This window comes from Stegostoma tigrinum, chromosome 1, assembly GCF_030684315.1.
Source record: "Stegostoma tigrinum isolate sSteTig4 chromosome 1, sSteTig4.hap1, whole genome shotgun sequence".
NCBI classification, from domain to species: Eukaryota; Metazoa; Chordata; class Chondrichthyes; order Orectolobiformes; family Stegostomatidae; genus Stegostoma; species Stegostoma tigrinum.
Genome location: NC_081354.1, coordinates 30,689,013 through 30,708,612, shown reverse-complemented (window position 1 = coordinate 30,708,612; position 19,600 = coordinate 30,689,013). Strand labels below are relative to the sequence as shown.

Genomic DNA, 19,600 nt, shown 5'->3' with positions numbered 1-19,600 from the left:
TGGCCACTTTACAGCCTCATCTAACCACTTTCTACATAGTTGAAGGGGTCCATGCCACGTGGGCAGATCAGTACTTCAGCCCTGCTAGATTCCATCAGAATTGGATGGGAGTCCTGTTATTTGGGAGTAGTGTCCAATGGAAGACCCAGCTGGTGACAAGGACAATGCATAAAAAGAGCCAGCTCCCAATAGCCCCATGGTGTTTGCCTGATTGGCCATGGTGTATCCACTTTGCTGGGTTCCAGACCACCCATTATTGCTCATTGTCTCCAGGCCTCCTGCTGTCCCACCAATTGCTCTGGTGACACCACTGTTTCTGAACAGTTTACCAGGCCTCTGATTGGTCAGCAGCACTTGGGGCAGGAACTCATTCCTGAATGACCAGAGAATCCCAAAGTCAGTCAGATAATTGCCAAATTGGGATTTAATCCCATGAGGACTCCATAAATTGGACCCCAGCTATTAAATTCAGCCCAATCAATGAGGATTCATACCCTCATTCACTTAGTTCTGCTCAAGGCTGAGATAAAGAGGTGGATTGGTCTGAGGGGCTTAATATAATTGCAGCTTCAGGGTGCCTTTGATTGCAAGCATTGGAATGGAAGGAAATTCCACTCCCTCATTGTCCAGCTGGTATGTAACTGTCGGCAGAAAATCATAAGACCATAAGACACAGGAGTGGAAGTAAGGCCATTCGGCCCATTGAGTCCACTCTGCCATTTAATCATGGCTGATGGGCATTTCAACTTCACTTCCCTGCATTCTCCCTGTAGCCCTTGATTCCTTGTGAGATCTATAATTTATCGATCTCTGCCTTGAAGACATCAATGTCCCGGCCTGCACTGCGCTCCATGGCAATGAATTCCAAAGATCCACCACTCTCTGGCCGAAGAAATGTCTCCTCATTTCCATTTTAAATTTCCCCCCTCTAATTCTAAGGCTGTGCCCACGGGTCCTAGTCTCCCCGCCTAACGGCAACAACTTCCCAGCATCCACCCTTTCTAAGCCATACATTATCTTGTAAGTTTCTATTTGATCTCCCCTCAACCTTCTAAACTCTAATGAATACAATCCCAGGATCCTCAGCCGTTCATCGTACGTCAAACCTACCATTCCAATAAGACAATAAGGCAGGTCAGTGCCCAATACCTGTCACCCATAATGATGTGTTCATTTTACAGCCGTTCACTATGTCATTTGTAAGTGAATCATGATAGAAAACAAAAGGGCGTTCATTAAGTAACAAAGGCTATTCTATGACAAGATGGCTAATGACCCTGGTTTGTAAGCAATTGATGATCCCTTTAAATAGCATTGGCGGGGAAGACTTCCTGTTACTTGCTGAGAATTCAACAAGAGAGGAATTAGCCAGACCTTTCACCTCCAAAATGGCAAACTGTCATCAAATCAGTGTTGCAACTAACAATACAATCTGCCTATTTTCCATATTTCAGGTCGACATTAGCTCATACCCACTAACACCTCTCCCATGTGGAATTGACAAGATTGATGGCAGAATTGTGAACAGAAAATGCATACCATATTGACTGAGGAGTGCCGTGGAGGCCATTATACTCAGTTCAAAATAAGTGACAACTTAGCAAGTCGAAAAGCTTCACTACTCAAGAATATTGTGACTATATTCATAATCTTCCGCTGAGATTTGGCAAGCACTTACAGTAAAATTTCAGAAAACTTGATCTCTTTATTGTCTCTAATATTATTAAAGATGGTGCTCAGATAGTAGTTTAAAAATCAAGTACTTTACAAGTTAGAAAGCCTTTTCAAGTTGCTTTTAGCAATTGTGGCTTCCGCAGATGATTGCTACGGTTGTGTTAGTGAGTTGACACTTGATTGACAGTTCAACTGAGTGGGCGAGATGTGGAAGAGTAACTGAATTAGTTCGGAGAAACAAAGCTGAACTCATGTCCTAAGGATGTTCAGGAAGTGAGCTGAGAAATCATTTTTTCAAAGCTGAAAAGTGTAATCATCCATTCCTACATTTTGTAGGATTGTCTAACATTGATTATTCAGTGTTCCTGGTGCAAACTCATTAGCCTCCTGTTTTACTTTATCATCACTCGCTCTGAATATGAGCCAGAAATAACCTTTTCAATCAGACCTTTACTTCTTGCTTCATTTGACTACATTTTGAACATAAATTTTTGTTTCTATACATTTTACATCATTTTAAGCCCAGATGGTGGAGGTGCAGAAACATTTCAAGGGTTCTGATCCCTTGTGATGGCAGTATTGAATGCACATGCCTACTCTTACCTCCTAGCTGTAGAGTTATGTCAGTGCTTTTTAAATATCTGTTGGACTATTGGTACCCCGCTGCTGATAGAGTGGAAAGCATCTTGGCAGGAATCTGCATTAGTGTAGGATGTTGTTATCCTGTTATGGTGGACTTGTATGGTACAATAAATCTTGGGATAAGTTCAAACTGCAATAGACCAAGCATCCTGTGAAGCATAAGCATGGCCAACTTGGTGGACCACTTCCACACAAATGCTGTTGCTGGCTGTTCCAAATATTCAGCTTGTTTGTAGTAGGAACTGGAATGACCTTAAAAAATTTTTTTGCACCAACATCTTTTAAAAGAAAACTTCAGTTACAATGTAACATCTTTAATGTAATTGCTATAAATCAATTCCAGTCATAACTCTTATTATCTGTACATAATAATATTAAAGTTGGTTTGTTTACTCTTGCTCAATATGCTAATCTATGCCTCTGTGCATAAACCAGGTCTGTTAGAATAATCAGACTGGTAAAAAGTCTGAAATAAATTGAATTTGTCAGAGGAATAAAATTCATGATTGTGGATATGAATTTAACAAGATACATGTGTAGAGTTATGTTTCCAGTGAAGTAATGAATTAAGCATTCATTGCTTAATATCAATATAATTTGAATGTATTTCTACTTCTCAAATCACTATCCTGTTCTAAAAATAACAATTGCTATAAAATATGGGCCATATTTCACATACTGCTGAAATATAATTTAGAATTAAACATAGTAACAGCTGCATAAAGCAGGCAGAATTGCTTTTCTTGGCCAACAAGAGTTGAATGTTGAACTTCTAGTGCTTCCTTTCCCTTAGTTTTATTCTCACTAAATATTGGAAAACTGAAGCTTCAAATGATTCCTCATGGTCTACCAAAGGCCACACATAGGGCCTCCACTTTCTAAATCTTTATAGTCCATTTTTCAAATACTCCATTCTTTCTAACCTATGTCACAACAAAAGTGCAGTAGCATCCGAAGAACTTTCAATTTTCAGTGATTCCCAAATGGCACACGCATGGAAATTGCTATGTAAAGACATGGGGCAATCACGTTGTGTGTCTGAGAAGGGGATATTGATGGCACATTATTTGAATTTCTTCATGTTGAAATATGATTTCTTCCTCTAAGAGGATACTTCAACTCCTAGGATGGGAGGGTGGAGTAAGGCCCAGGGGCAAAAACAATTTCTCAATCCTGATTTGCAACCATCTCCAAAGATTTAAGCACGTATATTTAAATATATACACGTTAACTTCCTGCTTAACGTGTGTTGATTATTAGTAGTGGTTAATGGGATACATTTGGAGGCAATGTAACTGGAATTTCAACTGAAACAAACAGAATTGCTGGGAAAACTCAGCAGGCATGGCAGCATCAGTGGAGAGAAGTATTGGACTCATTTTGAGTTCGGTGCCCATTCTCTAGAACCGAGATTAGCCAGGTAAAAGGTGGTCGAAATGCTGATTGGGGGAGGGGGTTGGGAGCCTGAGCAGATATGTGGAGATGGAGCCCAGAGAGAGGGAAGGACAGTTAGGCAGACAGAGGAATTGTTGTTATTAAACCAGGGAGGACGAAAACTAATAATGGGGACCTTGGGTAGGTGAGGATAGGCTGGTTGTGCTGAAAACAAGCCATGTTGTGGCTGGGCCTGGAATAATGAGTTGGGAAAAGGACATGGAAGGAGGCGTTCAGGTTCTAAAATTATTGAACTTGATGTTGAATCCTGAAGGCTGCAGAGTTTCCAAGTGGAAAATGAGGTTCTGTTCTTCCAGCTTGCACTGAGCCTCACTGGAGCAGACCTGAGGCAGAAGTGTTGGCAAGGCAGCAGGTAACTAGAAGCTCTCAGTAATTTTTATAAAGAATACATTAGGTATTCTGCAAAGCAGTCACCCGGTCTATGCTTCATCTCCCCGTGAGACTCACAGTGCGGTAAATTGTTTGTCAGGATGGCGACATATTCCAATGTTGCCTTTAACAACAGGAACCAGCCAAAGGCTGAACTCTATGAATCTGCAGAGTGCCTTTGGAAGTAGGGCAGAGAAGGATAACACAACTGTCTTGTGTTCGGCTGTCTCTGCAATATATTCTCTTTTCTGCCTGTGGGTTTGTCTACACTTGTCAATTAGCAGAAACTGTATCATTTTTCTATGTACATGAATCTTCTGTTTTTGTCTGGAGCCCAGAAATTAGGAAAGAGGCCTGAACCAAAACAGTGTATGGCTTTTTATTCAGCCTTCAGCATTAAATCACAGAGCTCAGGTCTCCACAAGCAAAAAGCATGATGTGGAAGCCAGGCTACAGAAACTCCTACACCCATATTGGAATCCGATTACCATCCCTAATTGCCTCGGGATCCCAGAGGAGGCTGCATAATTGACTCCCTCTGGTCAGATCACAACCAGTGTTTTGCCACAGTCACGTATGATTTTCCATTCCAGAACTGAAACTGCAGTCAGGATCTCAACCCTCCAGGAGAATTTAAGCCCATGCCTCTGGTGGGTTTCCCATGGTTACATGACGTCATTCATCATGCACATATGACAATCCAAGGATGACTAGATCAACCAGCAGTTTTCACCAAGTGAAAAGGATTTCAATTCACCTATGTACAACTGATGTACAGCCACGAGAGAAAGCTCACGCAAGTGTGCACCAGATTCTCTGCTTGGGACAAATAAGTAATAAAATCCTCCAGATGAAATGATCGTTACATTTTAATACCATTATATGAAAAGTAAACCTAACATTTCAGCTCACCCTTATAACGTTGTTGAATTCTAATAGTTATCTCCTACACTCCCTATACTTGTGCATAATACATCCCTATGGCCCGAGGGCCCCAACAAAGACAGCTCCACCAGTATATGTGCAGGGATCAACTCAGGCATCAGGAAGACCGGCGGCACATCAGGTGCTGACTGAGATATGGCCATAGGGTGAGAAATCGGAGTGATATAAGTAGTCACAGCGTGAGAAATGAGAGTGATGTAAGTGGTGTAACTATTTTTTGTCACTATTTGGCAACATGCTTCTGTTCAGGCCATCACTTTTATTTTCCTCATTCTTAGTTTGGAACTGTGAGTTGCAGTTGAGAATTAAACTTTGAAAAGCAACTTGTTTTGAAAAAAAGGAAAGAACAAAATACTAATGTTTGCTGTTGGGAACTGGCCTAGAAATATATTGCAGGTTAGTTACAGTTCTGAGGACACTGTGGATGATTCAGCATTGAGATGTTGTTATGTTCAGGGACAGGCAGCTGGTTGGATGTTGAATTGGTCAATAAATAGCATATCAGTGATGGCCAGCAAACTAAAGAGAACGTTGATGCTGAGGGAGAAAACAAAGATTGAGCTGGTTTTGACTTAGTTTTGAACAGGAGGCCATTTTTGCTTTAACAGCTACCAGACTGGGAAGCTATTTTTGGTTTTGCTGTCTTCAGTCATTTTCCAGTTATCACCTTGTTGAATGTTCTGAGAAAATAATCTCAGTCTGTAAGAAATTAGAAAAAGTTTTCAGTGATATGTGGAAGCTGTTTGCATTGACCAGTGGAATTCAAGCAAGATGCAATTCCACATATCTGTAATACAACACATCATCAGAGGATTTCATGAAGACCCAGTATTCATCATTGAAATGGTCATTGAACTGGCAAATTATGATTATTTTATTTTCACTTTGTAATTTATCCTTTAGCTTTGTCTATTTGTCAATTTGTGATTGGGGGTTTATATTTAAAAAAGATCAAGCTTAGTTTGTAAATATGATTAGATTGCTTTGTAGTATATCTGTGTTCTAACAAAGTTACATTCTTAATAATAAATTATTAATTTTTATTCAGGTTACAAACGTGGTGCCCAAGATCTATTATTTATTAAATGTAGTCAGAAACAACTGAGCAATTTTGAGAATCATTGAATATGTTAAGATCACCGTGTTGCAAATCCAGTGATCGTAGCTGATTTGGTTTAAAAGCTGGTCAGCACCAAATCACTCCTGCCACCCTATGGTAGAGCTTAGTGAAGATCAGTGGCACATTGTAAGATCACAGGTAAAGTACTTACAATCCTATCCTTCATATTAGTCAAATACTGCAAACCAGTTGTCAGAAACTATGGCTTCATTTGAAACAACTGCTTATAGTTACACAGAGGCAGCAAATTGCCCCATAAAGGACATTTTTGTATTTGCCTGCAACGCACAGCCACTACTGCTGGAGCTAACTTTCTCCGCTGTGTCAGTAACTATCTAAGTTGTTGATCATCTCTACTACAATCCTTTTCAATGATTTCCCTTTATTACTGTCCAGTTAAGCTGAACTTGGAGAGGACTGTGCCCCCAGAGTGTCTACTCTGTGATTATTCCTGCAATCAGCCTCTGTTCATGCTTCTTTGTGAGTGAAAACCCAACAGATATTCAACTGAGATAATGGGAACTGGAGATGCTGGAGAATTCAAGATAATAAAGTGTGAAGCTGGATGAACACAGCAGGCTAAGCAGCATCTCAGGAGGACAAAAACTGACATTTCGGGCCCAGACCCTTCATCAGAGAGGGGGTTCAGGTGAGGGTTCTGGAATAAATAGGGAGAGAGGGGGAGGCGGACCGAAGATGGAGAGAAAAGAAGATAGGTGGAGAGGAGAGTATAGGTGGGGAGGTAGAGAGCGGATAGGTCAGTCCAGGGAAGACGGACAGGTCAAGGAGGTGGGATGAGGTTAGGAGGTAGGAAATGGAGGTGCGGCTTGGGGTGGGAGGAAGGGATGGGTGAGAGGAAGAACAGGTTAGGGAGGCAGAGACAGGCTGGGCTGGTTTTGGGATGCAGTGGGGGAAGGGAGATTTTGAAGCTGGTGAAGTCCACATTGATACTATTGGGCTGCAGGGTTCACAAGTGGAATATGAGTTGCTGTTCCTGCCACCTTCAGGTGGCATCATTGTGGCACTGCAGGAGGCCCATGATGGACATGTCCTCTGAGGAATGGGAGGGGGAGTTGAAATGGTTCGCGACTGGGAGGTGCAGTTGTTTATTGCGAACCGAGCAGAGGTGTTCTGCAAAGCGGTCCCCAAGCCTCCGCTTGGTTTCCCCAATGTAGAGGAAGACACACCGGGTACAGTCGATGCAGTATACCACATTGGCAGATGTGCAGATGAACCACTGCTTAATATGGAAAGTCATCTTGGGGCCTGGGATAGGGGTGAGGGAGGAGGTGTGGGGGCAAGTGTAGCACTTCCTGCAGTTGCAGAGGAAGGTGACGGGTGTCGTGGGGTTGGAGGGCAGGGTGGAGCGAACAAGAGAGTCATGGAGAGAGTGGTCTCTCCGGAAAGCAGACAAGGGTGGGGATGGAAAAATGTCTTGGGTGGTGGGGTCGGATTGTAGATGGCAGAAGTGTCGGAGGATGATGCATTGTATCCGGAGGTTGGTGGGGTGGTATGTGAGAGCGAGGGGGATCCTCTTTGGGTGGTTGTGGTGGGGGCGAGGTGTGAGGGATGTGTTGCGGGAAATGCAGGAGACGTGGGCAAAGGTGTTCTCGACCACTGTGGGGGGAAAGTTGCGGTCCTTGAAGAACTTGGACATCTGGGATGTGTGGGAGTGGAATGCCTCATCCTGGGAGCAGATGCGGCGGAGGCAGAGGAATTGGGAATAGGGGATGGAATTTTTGCAGGAGGGTGGGTGGGAGAAGGTGTATTCTAGGTAGCTGTGGGAGTCGGTGGGCTTGAAATGGACATCAGTTACAAGCTGGTTGCCTGAGATGGAGACTGAGAGGTCCAGGAAGGTGAGGGATGTGTTGGAGATGGCCCAGGTGAACTTGAGGTTGGGGTGGAAGGTGTTGGTGAAGTGGATGAACTGTTCGAGCTCCTCTGGGGAGCAAGAGGTGGCGCCGACACAGTCATCAATGTAACGGAGGAAGAGGTGGGGTTTGGGGTAAATGTAAGTGCGGAAGAGGGACTGTTCCACGTAACCTACAAAGAGGCAGGCATAGCTGGGGCCCATGCGGGTACCCATGGCCACCCCTTTGGTCTGTAGGAAGTGGGAGGAATTGAAAGAGAAGTTGTTGAGGGTGAGACGGGTTTGGCTGGGCGGATGAGGGTGTCGGTGGAGGGGGACTGGTCGGGCCTGTGGGACAGGAAGAAGCGGAGGGCTTTGAGGCCATCTGCATGCGGAATACAGGTGTATAGGGACTGGACATCCATGGTGAAAATGAGGTGTTGGGGACCAGGGAATTGGAAGTTCTGGAGGAGGTGGAGGGTGTGGGTGGTGTCACGGATGTAGGTAGGGAGCTCCTGGACCAAAGGGGAGAAAATGGAGTCCAGATAGGTGGAGATGAGTTCGGTGGGGCAGGAACAGGCTGAGACAATGGGTCGACCAGGGCAGGCAGGTTTGTGGATTTTGGGAAGGAGATAGAAACGGGCCGTGCGGGGTTGGGGAATAATAAGATTGAAGGCTGTGGGTGGGAGGTCCCCTGAGGTGATGAGGTCATGAGTGGTGCTGGAGATGATGGTTTGGTGCTCGGGGGCGGGGTCATGATCAAGGGGGCGGTAGGAGGAGGTGTCGGAGAGTTAGCGTTTGGCCTCAGCAATGTAGAGGTCAGTGTGCCATACACTGGGCCACCCTTGTCTGCAGATTTGATGGTGAGGTTGGGGTTGGAGTGGAGGGAGTGGAGGGCAGCCCGTTCTGCAAGGGAGAGGTTGGAGTGGGTGAGAGGGGTGGAGAGGTTGAGGCCGTTAATGTCTCGACGGCAGTTGGAGATGAAGAGGTTGAGGGAGGATAGGAGGCCTGGGGGTGGTGTCCAGGAGGAGGACTTGTGTTGGAAGCGGGTGAAGGGGTCGGTGGAGGGAGGGTTATGTTCCCGGTTGAAGAAGTAAGCGTGGAAGCGAATGGACTTCACATGGACTTCACCAGCTTCAAAATCTCCCCTTCCCCCACCGCATCCCAAAACTAGCCCAGTTCGTCCCCTCCCCCCACTGCATCACACAACCAGCCCAGCTCTTCCCCTCCACCCACTGCATCCCAAAACCAGCCCAGCCTGTCTCTGCCTCCCTAACCTGTTCTTCCTCTCACCCATCCCTTCCTCCCACCTCAAGCTGCACCTCCATTTCCTACCTACTAACCTCATCCCACCTCCTTGACATGTCCGTCTTTCCTGGACTGACCTATCCGCTCCCTACCTCCCCACCTATACTCTCCTCTCCACCTAACTTCTTTTCTCTCCATCTTCGGTCCGCCTCCCCCTCTCTCCCTATTTATTCCAGAACCCTCAACCAATCCCCCTCTCTGATGAAGAGTCTAGGCCTGAAAGGTCAGCTTTTGTGTTCCTGAGATGCTGCTTAGCCTGCTGTGTTCATCCAGCTTCAAACTTTATTATCTTAGATATTCAACTGAAGAGCTTAGATCTCTGCTGGTACATGTTGGCATATACCAATATATGTTTAGATTTATTGTAGTTACATGTACCTAAGTAGAGTGAAAACTTTGTTTTTGTGAGCAGTACAGGCAGAACATACCAAACAAGGGCATTCAGATCATAGGCTGCTTAGACAGAACAAGGCACACAAGGTTATGGTTGCACAGCAGTGTACAAAGCAAGACCAACATTATTTGATTATGCAACTTCAGCAGGAATGAGGAATCATCACAGTATATGTTCTCAGACTCTTGTTCCAGGTATAAAATCCTTGAAAAGAAACAAAAGGGACAGTCATGGCAAAGTCTCAAACTTGACAATCACAATTTGTCACATGATTGCCTTCAGCAAGATCTTCTCATATTTTCATCTTCTGCATGATCTCCTTAATGCGGTATTGCTGAGAGGGGAGGCCTTTTATCCAAGGGATTTAGACAAGCCTCATTCTTCAGCTGATGAAGACCAAGTGGGTTTGGGGGTTGGCAACAGAGCAAGCAAAGGCACGAGCATTTGAGAAATGCACAAGGGAGATTCAAGACAATCTAGGCCATATGCTTCCTTCAACAATGATGCTTGATCAATGAATATGTTATTTAAAACTTATTGCCACTTTGACATGGTATCACCTCCTTCATATTATATGTCATCACCATTCCCAATCGCTGCACATTCACTAACACATCCAAGGAGATGACCTGACTCACTACCACTACACTGACAATCCACTCAGGTCGCAAGGGTGGAAATGAGGCCTGACAAGGCAGCAATTACACCATAAACCTCCCTTATCAGTAACTGTGACACATTGTCATTGGATGTACACCATCATTGTTTAAGCAGTGACAAGCTTAATTATCATTCTGATGACAAAATATGCTTGTCTTAAAATGCTTGCATCAGTGCATGCATGCCACAGTGAAGGCAATCTACTCATTGTGCAGCTCCAAGGCCTGGCATGGGTTTGGAAGGCCCTGTACTGAAGCGCCGTGCCTCATGCAGGATCCTGCATTCGCCATGGCTACTGGAGACCAGTGAAGCGGAGAGGTTGCTGTCCATATGTAATGTATCCTGATAGGAGACTCGAAATACTGACTCGACCTCCCTCACAGGGCACACTTTCCTGCTTACCTGTGATGGAGAAGAGCCCAGGTGCCATGAACCCTTTCACCTTTCTCATTGATGATGAACTCATGGCCAAGATGATGGTGTGCAGATCAGCTTGCAGCTCTGCCACTCTGGATGTGGTACTTCGTGAAGATCACCGATGTTTTGATGGGTGGGCTCCATATGCATGCACAGAACTGAAGCGTGACAGCCAAGATCTGATGTGAATGCGATCTTGGACCCAAAAATAATGCCTCTGCCATTAAAAATTGCATGATGAAATTATGGAGCAGAGTGTTGCACAGCAGCAACAAACTAAATAAACAGAACATTAAATTACATTGCGAGATCAATTAGGCCTAAGTCAAAAAGAAAGATAGCTTAATATTGGCCTGATTGAAAATTGTTTTCAATTTTGATCACCAAAAATAAAAGCAACATTAAGCTGTAAAAGTATTGAAGAAAACAATAATCAGGCTGATTTTTGGACTCAAAGGAGTAAGTAATGACGAACCGCCAGACAGCAAGTGAAACTACTTAGCCTTTTAAGGGAACAAGTGAAAACGAATCTTCTACAACGAATATTAACTGTTTGTTCATTCATAATCACCATTTCCTTAGTAGGCAAGTAGCATTATCTTTGTTTCTTCTCTGGCATTCTTCACTCTGTCCAAAGTTAAGTTCAGTCTGGAGCACTTTAGTGAAGATAGTAAGAGAGAAGCAAAGATTAAATTTAGTTGAAGGACAATTCAGAATGTGTGTCTAGAAGAAGGTCTCCATGGAAAAAATGATACATCTTTCCAATGTCTGCTGGTAGGATAGGCTGGTGAGCATGGATTACATTGAATCAAGATTCAGTTAGATAATATGGCCTTAAATCAATACAGTCCAGTAGGACATGACATTTCAGCTGGCAGAATACCAATGTGCTGGGATCATAATATCTTTTCCAATTAAACTAATTGTTTCTAATTTACACTAGCACTTGATTTACTATGCTAAAAATATAAATATTTTCCACTGCACCAAACAAAGTAAATTGAACATTAATCCCTGAATACTCTTGGGAATTAAGCTGAATTGCAGGGATTTTTAAAAAAATTTGTGATAAAATTTATTGGATAAAATATTTAAATACCAGTGATTTAATCAAAACTGTGGACTTGAGATTTTGGTTTCATCTTATTTACAAAATGGAATACAGCCTTAATTCTCAGGATGACTTTTGTTCCCAAGCTTTTGTTATGTTTTAGCTTTGGAAAAAAAAGCCTTTTTATTGAAAATGCAGTTTTTGCCTTCCATAGTTTCATTCTAGCACTTTCAGGAATGTTTTCTCACCACCCACAAAGTGACAGAAAAAATAAACTGGGGCTTGAGTGACAACCAAAATATTACTTGTCAATTTCAATTTTTAACATCTGTTTCCAACATTGTGGACTTCTGACCAGTGTTGTTTTAGCCTTAGAGATCATTTTGAATTTTTGTTTAATTTACGCCTATCGTTTATAGAATCCCGACAGACCTTCACCCCATAGAGTCCCACACTGAATCCCCACAGAGCATTGCACACAGACCCATCATCACCTCACTCCGTGTAATCCTGCATTTCCCATGAATGATCCACCTAACTTAAACATATCTGGGTACTATGGACAAGTTACCATGGCCAATCAACCTAACTTACACATCTTCGTGGAAGGAAACCAGAGCACTGGGAGAAAACCCACTCAGACATCGGAAGAACATGCAAACTCCACACACACCATCGCCCAAGGGCGGAATCGAACCCAGAACCCTGGCACTGTGAGACAGCAGTGCTGACCACTGAACAACCATACCATCCTCCTTCAACTTTAGTGCTCATCACAAGTAGTATAGACCTAACTTTAATAATAAAATAGCATAAGAGTAGATAACAGCTACTTTTCTTTTCATCATTATCAATGAACACAAAAGTGTTTGCCAACAGTGGCATTCAGCTACTTTATCATTCCTGAAATCTGGGTTCCCAACAGAACAGAACAGAACTCAAGGTGGCCATCAAAATCTAGGCCAAGGCAGTAAATTTGGGTCAATCATGTTTTTATTTTATGGGTAAGTGCACAGGCTGAATTCTTGTCCTCTGAGTCCTCCCCAGCAATTTCCACAGGCGTTTTACTTAGCAGTGCTAAACCAGTATTAATGACCACATTATTCTAGGACTACTTGCAGGAAAAGATCCATGCTCCCCCCCAGGAATAAAAACTCACTGAACATGAAGGGAATTATTGCGCCAGTCAGGAGATCTATTGGGTACCATTAGAATGGAAGCACATGAACATTTAAAATAATCTATCTTGATATTTTTAAAGACCATAACTCAATTATATTTGGGACCTTATCCCTGAGATTAAGTACAGAGCCATAATGGAGAATTTGCCAAGATGAATTAACTTCCACATCTTTGCTAGTGTAGTGGAATGCATGCAATCTTTTTCCCTTTCCTGCCTGCAATTTCTTTGAAATCTTTAGATTAATGTAGTTAAATTGCTTCACAATTTTAGAGGGTGGATAGGAATCACTATGACCACTATTTTAAATGAAAAACCCCTTGTCCAAAATCATAGAGATAGTGAGCAAATGACAATAGCTAACTGGCTAATAGAGGTAAATAAATTCAACACACTAGGTCTGAAGTTCGAAACTTGCAACAGGCACCAATCTTACATCTGTGGATGTGTTTCTCTGTGTGAGGATGGGGTTCCAAGTCATATGGTACTGAAATTACCATGAGTAAAGAAAACTATCATTGCCTCCTGTTTCCACAAAATTCATAATTTAAAAATTCGTAGACAAGAGTCCTTTGTATGGTGCAATGCAATAAAAAGGTATGTTTACTGAAAGCTGCAATAACATGCTCACCACTGAGAGTATGTAGTGAGACGGTCATTAACATTTTTATGCTGCCAGTCTATGTCCACCATCTCTTAAAAAGTTTGATGTTTTCATCATTCCCACCTTGCTGCCACCCACACTGGCCCCACACCCACCTCCCTCCTGCCCCAGAGAGTCATAGCTTTTATTGCAATGTTTTAAATCAATCCATGGAATTTCCAAACAGATCAACATGCCCATGCATAGAAAGCAAACCGGAAATCTAATAGTTAGCTTTTAACACTGCATTTCAGCCATCTCCTGGTGTATTTTACACAGTACTATTTGACTGTGGTAGGTTTCATCTCCAAGTGAATTCTGGTTTTTTTGTCACCTTAGGACAGCATCCACAACGCACTGTTGTGCTCTGTGAGCTATATATAAAACAGTGAATAATGCTCCAGTAAATTTTACAAGCATAGCAGCAAAACTTAGGACTTAGATTTTGGACCATATGGGAATGTTTGACAAGACCACAGTGAACCATTCAATCAAGGGACAAGATGAACTGAAACTGGGATTTCGTTCGACACTAAACACTTCATATGTCCCTTTGGAGTGTTGCAACAAAAAAAAAGTTACATTTCATTTGGTGAAGGATTGCCATCGGCTAATTAGCTTGGAAAATTTAAGCTATTCATAAATTTGACTCCACCTTTCTATCATTTCATGTAAGTATTCCAAAGAATTGACTTCAAAATTTCAAATATAGACCTAATTTTCAATGAACATTGCCCCAAAGTTTAAGATAAGAGGCTGTGTTTTAAAGCCACTATCAGAACGATAAAAGAAAGCTTTAAATATAATATTGAAATAATTTGAATCTGTCGACAAGATCTCTTTGGGATGGTTGGTGGAAATGTTGTGCATCCAATAAGAATTACTTTCATCATGAGACAATTGTAATTTATTTATACGAAGTGCATAATCCATCTACACTGAGTAGCAGTGGCCTTCAATGTATTTTCTCATGATTTGAATTTACCCACAAAGAGGTGAATGGCTTTAATTATTCTTCATATGGATACAATTGCATCCTCCAGTGAGATTCATGGCACTTGATCTGACACAATTCATAATAACATTTTTCACACAAACTTCTGCTTTTCATTTCACTAATAGTGCAAGCAGCCTCCAATACCCATCTTGTAGAAGAATGTGGCAGGAGAGGTGGAAGTGCAACATCCATGGATTTGAGATAATCCTGACACCTTATTTAAACCTCAACTGTTCATCTCTTGAGAGGCAGTTGGCCAGGAACTGCCCTTCACAGTGAAGCCCTGGGCCATTATCCTGAAAGTAATGGCCCCAAAAGGCAAGTTAGCTCCTTGGGTCATCAACAAAGCCCTGTGGGTGCTGCTGGAGTTGTCAGAGGAGAGGAGGGCAGCACTACTGGCTGACAAAAAAAAACTGCATCTCCAGATTCAGCCAACCTGGACCAAGATCGTGGTCAGTGAAGAGTGCCAGGTGAAACGTTACATGCAGCAGTGCAGGGAAAAGATTAACAGTTAATGATTTTCTAAACTCCACGAGGACCGCCATCATCTTCTCCACCTAACAGTCAGATGGCCTTCATTCACTCCAATTCTGTTACTGCACAGTCATCTGAGTAAGGGCCATAGATTATACCTCAATATTACATCCATTCAATAGTTTTCACCAACCTCATCCCCCAAGTGTCTAATCTTTCCTGCCATCTGTGCTACTTATTCATTCACTGGACACAATTTACCAGCTTTTCTGCTCCTATCTCGCCAAGAGTTGTTCTTAGTTTCATACAGTCATAGTCCTAGAGGTATACAACACAAAAAAAGCCATTTGGCCCATTGCGTCTGCACCAGTCAAAAACAACCACCTGACTATCTGATCCCATTTTCCAGCACTTGGCCCATAACATTGTATGCCTGGATATCTCAAGTGTGCATGTAAATGCTCCTTAAATTTTATGAGGGTTTCTGCCTCTATCACCCTTACAGGGTATGAATTCCAGATAACCACCACCCTCTGGAAGATAAAGGTTTTCCTCACATTTCCTCTAAATCTTCTGCCCACTTACTTTAAATCTATGCTGCCTGGTCATTGATGCCTCCATCAAGAGGAAAAGTTTATTTTGGTCTGCCCTACCTGTTCCCCTCATAATTTTATACATTGTAATCATGTCTCCTCTCAATTTCCTCTGCTATAAGGAAAAAAAACTCCAATCTTACCTCGTAGCTCTTCAAAACACTTCCATCATACTCACTCTCTCCTTTTCGTAGCTCTTCAAAACACTTCCATCATACTCACTCTCTCCTCTTCGTAGCTCTCCAAAACACTTCCATCATACTCACTCTCTCCTTTTGTTCCATTACAGGAAAGGATTGGTGATGTTCCAAAGACATCCCAACTGATCCACCCATTCTTCTGAGTCTAGTTGCATGTGATCTACAGAACTTACTATGGCACAATCTTTGGGCTGCAAAGACACGCACTCCTGGACTCTCATAGGACCAAGTGCCTGATGAACACAACCAAACCACTAGAATGGAATCAGATGAGTCCTTTGTCTGAATCTGGCAGGACCCACATACAGTTCTACTTGCTATGACTAAGGGCTGGTTCCCTTTGAAGTTCAGATATGACTATTTGGTTGAAGCACATGAGTATATTTACTATGTAAGCTGCTGGAAAATTCTGTAGATTGACGTTGGCATAAGATTCTGCTAGACAACAACGAATCCACCCTTTGGCTAATTGAATCCCCCAATAATGACAAGCTGCCTACATCTCCTGACTATCCTAAAATTCAACACAAGCCACTGGGGCCAGCAGCCTCCAAATAACTGCAAAATGACTGAGTGCTAAGGAATGAAGATAAGAGCCAAAATTTGCACCTGTACAAATGAATGAGCGCACATATGCTTCTGCACATAAAGTGACGTGGTAGAAGCATGCAAGCTGTAAATGTCCCTTAACTCCAAAGGGAAGGACTGTTGTGGTGGGAGAGTTGGTCTGAAAGAAGCCATGAAGATGTGGTGAGCCTGGTCAGTTGCTGATGCCAACATGGATGAACAAAGCCTGGAGGGGGAGGACACGATTCATGGAACAAGCACAGAAATTATGGTGAAGAAAGAGTTGAATAAAGACCCAACTGGGTGACTGCATGATCTTCATGTCAGGAAATGACACCATCCAAATTCTTGTGGAAGTGGGGAAGAGATAAATCTGCAAAGAAATGAGGCAAGTTGGGCTAATTATTGAGCTGGATGTGAAGTAACTTAGGAACAGAAGTAGGCCATTCAGCACCTCAAGTCTGTTCGACCATTCAGTGAGATCATGGCTGATCTGGGGCCTAACTCTATATACCTGTCTTTGGCCCACATCTCTTAATACATTTGCCTAACAAAAACAATCTATCTCAGATTTAAAATTAACAACTGATCCAGCTTTCACTGCCATTTGTGGAAGAGTGTTCCAAACATTCACTACACTTTGTGCGGAAGCACTTCCAAATATTGCTTTTGAACAGTCTGACCCTAATTCTCAGACATTGTCTCTTGTTCATAGACCTATAGATTCCCTACAGTGAAGGAACAGTCCATTGGGCCCAACAAGTCCACATCGACTCTCTGAGACCATCACGTCCAGATCCATCCCCCTACCCTTTCCCTGCAACCCCACATTTCCCTCACTTACACACCCCTGAACACTACAGGCAATTTAGCATGGCCAATCCACCTAACCTGCACATCTTTGGACTGTGGGAGGAAAGCAGAGCACCTGGTAGAAACCCAAACTGACACGGGAAGAATGTGTAAACTCCACACAGACAGTTGCCCGAGAATGCCCAGCCAGTAGAATTAGTTATCTTTATCTACCCTGCTTTTTCCTTTTAATATCATGAAGACTTGATCAGATCACCCCTTAACCTTCTAAATTCTAAAGAAAACAGGCTGAATTTGTATAACCTCTCCTCATAACTTAACCCCTGAAGTCCAGTTATCATTTTTGTAAATCTACACTGTACTCCTTCCAAGGTCAATATTTCCTTTCCAAGGTGTGGTGCCCAGATTTGCTCACAGTACTCCATGTGCCTTTAACCAGGATTTTATCCAAATACAGCGTAACTTCTTCAGTCCTTTCGATATAAAGGACAACATTCCATTAGATTACTTGATTATTTTCTGCATCTTTTGGTGAAATTTTAAAGATCTGTGAACCTGAAGCCCCAAGTCTTTTTGGACATCCAACTGTATTGAATGCCATACTCTCAAGCAAGTACCCTGATACATCCCTTTTTGGTTTAAAATGGATAACCCCACACTTGCTTACAATACACAAGAGCATTTAAAAGTTTCATGAATAGTTTATGAAGTTAATTTATTCAAACAGTGATATAAAATAGAAATATGAAATAAAAGCTTTACGACATTCCTACAGTGACCTATTCTTACATTGCCTGCCACTCACCCACCAACTGTGATGTCACCTTTGAATTATGCTTGTCTTTGTTTGACTGGTGGAAATATCAATGCGGTGCATTTGTGCTCTAATCTCTGCAGAAGCTGATTCCAAGCATATTACTAGGCAATTTAGCATAAAATTGAACAGAATAAGGACATGAATTCCAACAGCATAGAATTGCAATGTCTGTGGAGGCTCAGATAACTTGTGTTTCAAGAAAGAATGATGGTGGAAGAGAAGCTGGAGTGTGGACACAATTTCCACAAGACTACATAGAATCACTGTTGAGTCCCTACAGTGTGGAAGCAAGCCATTTGGCCCATCGAATCCACATTGACCTTCTGAAGACCTTCCCACCCAGATCCACCCTGTCCCTAAATCCCTGTATTTCCCATGGTTAATACTCCCAACTTGCATACCCCTGGTAACTATACGCGATTTGGCATGGCCAATGCATCTAGCCTGCACATCTTTGGACTGTGGGAGGAAACTGAAGCACCCAGTGGAAACCCATGCAGACACAGGGAGAGAGTGCAGACTCCACACAGACAGTTGCCTTCTGCTGGAATTGAACCTGAGTTGCTGGTGCTGTGAGGCTGCCCACCCCCTCACTGCCCAATAAAACTCAATGTAATTAAAGTGGCAACTTTGTTTAACAGAAGTAAGAATTTCACCAGCCAAATAAAGAAAAGTGGTGGTAAACTACACAAAATGTAAGCAAGAAGATCTGAGCAGATATAAGGCAGAGGAGGGGTGGCAATTATTTGGCTGGATGACTTCTTTCCATCAAACTTTATTGCAAAGCTATGTGATTTAATAAGAAACTCAGATATAAGCATCCACCCTTTCCACAAGCATTCTGTTATTTTATGAGGTTTAACAGTGTGCATTAAATTCACAGTTGAAATCTACCTGTCACCAGATCCCTGTGATTCATGTGTCCTCATCTGAACATCTGAGTGGCACAAGAGAGCACGATACACTCCAAAATCTTCATGTTGATTATAATCACTTCAAACATGTCACATATTTGAGCAAATGATTCTGTGGATATATTAAAACATTTTCCATTCATAATTATAGGAAAATTTTCTGGTTATAATTGAAAGGGCAAAAGATTAAAAACTTCAAGCAATGATGAAACTAGTAAATCTAAAAGTTAACAAATCTTTAAGAAGCCATTTTGTCAATATTTGTAGTACATCTTTAAAAGTAAAAATTAAGGAATACTGAAAGATAATAATGTTTTGTTTAAATATTACCAGCTGAAACAGTAAGCTGAAGCAGTCAGTTAATAAGGCCATTAATATGGGCTTTACATCTCCACCACATGCCAGAATTTGGCAGGGTAACCCAGTAAAAATTAGTATTTTCCTCAAGTGAAACTCTTTCAAACTTAAATTTAAAAGGGGATTAAATTGCCTGATATATTTTACTTCAGTGTAAAAGC

General features: G+C 42.4%; 1 long non-coding RNA gene across 1 annotated transcript in view; it reads right to left on the bottom strand.

Annotated features, from left to right (window-relative positions):
* LOC132210539 (uncharacterized) overlaps window positions 1-19,146 on the bottom strand; it is a 63,840-nt gene extending 44,694 nt beyond the window's left edge. The window contains exon 1 of the long non-coding RNA XR_009446677.1: window positions 19,063-19,146. This is a non-coding gene — a long non-coding RNA (uncharacterized LOC132210539). The remainder of the gene's footprint in view (window positions 1-19,062) is intronic.
* Between the last annotated feature and the right edge of the window lie 454 nt (window positions 19,147-19,600).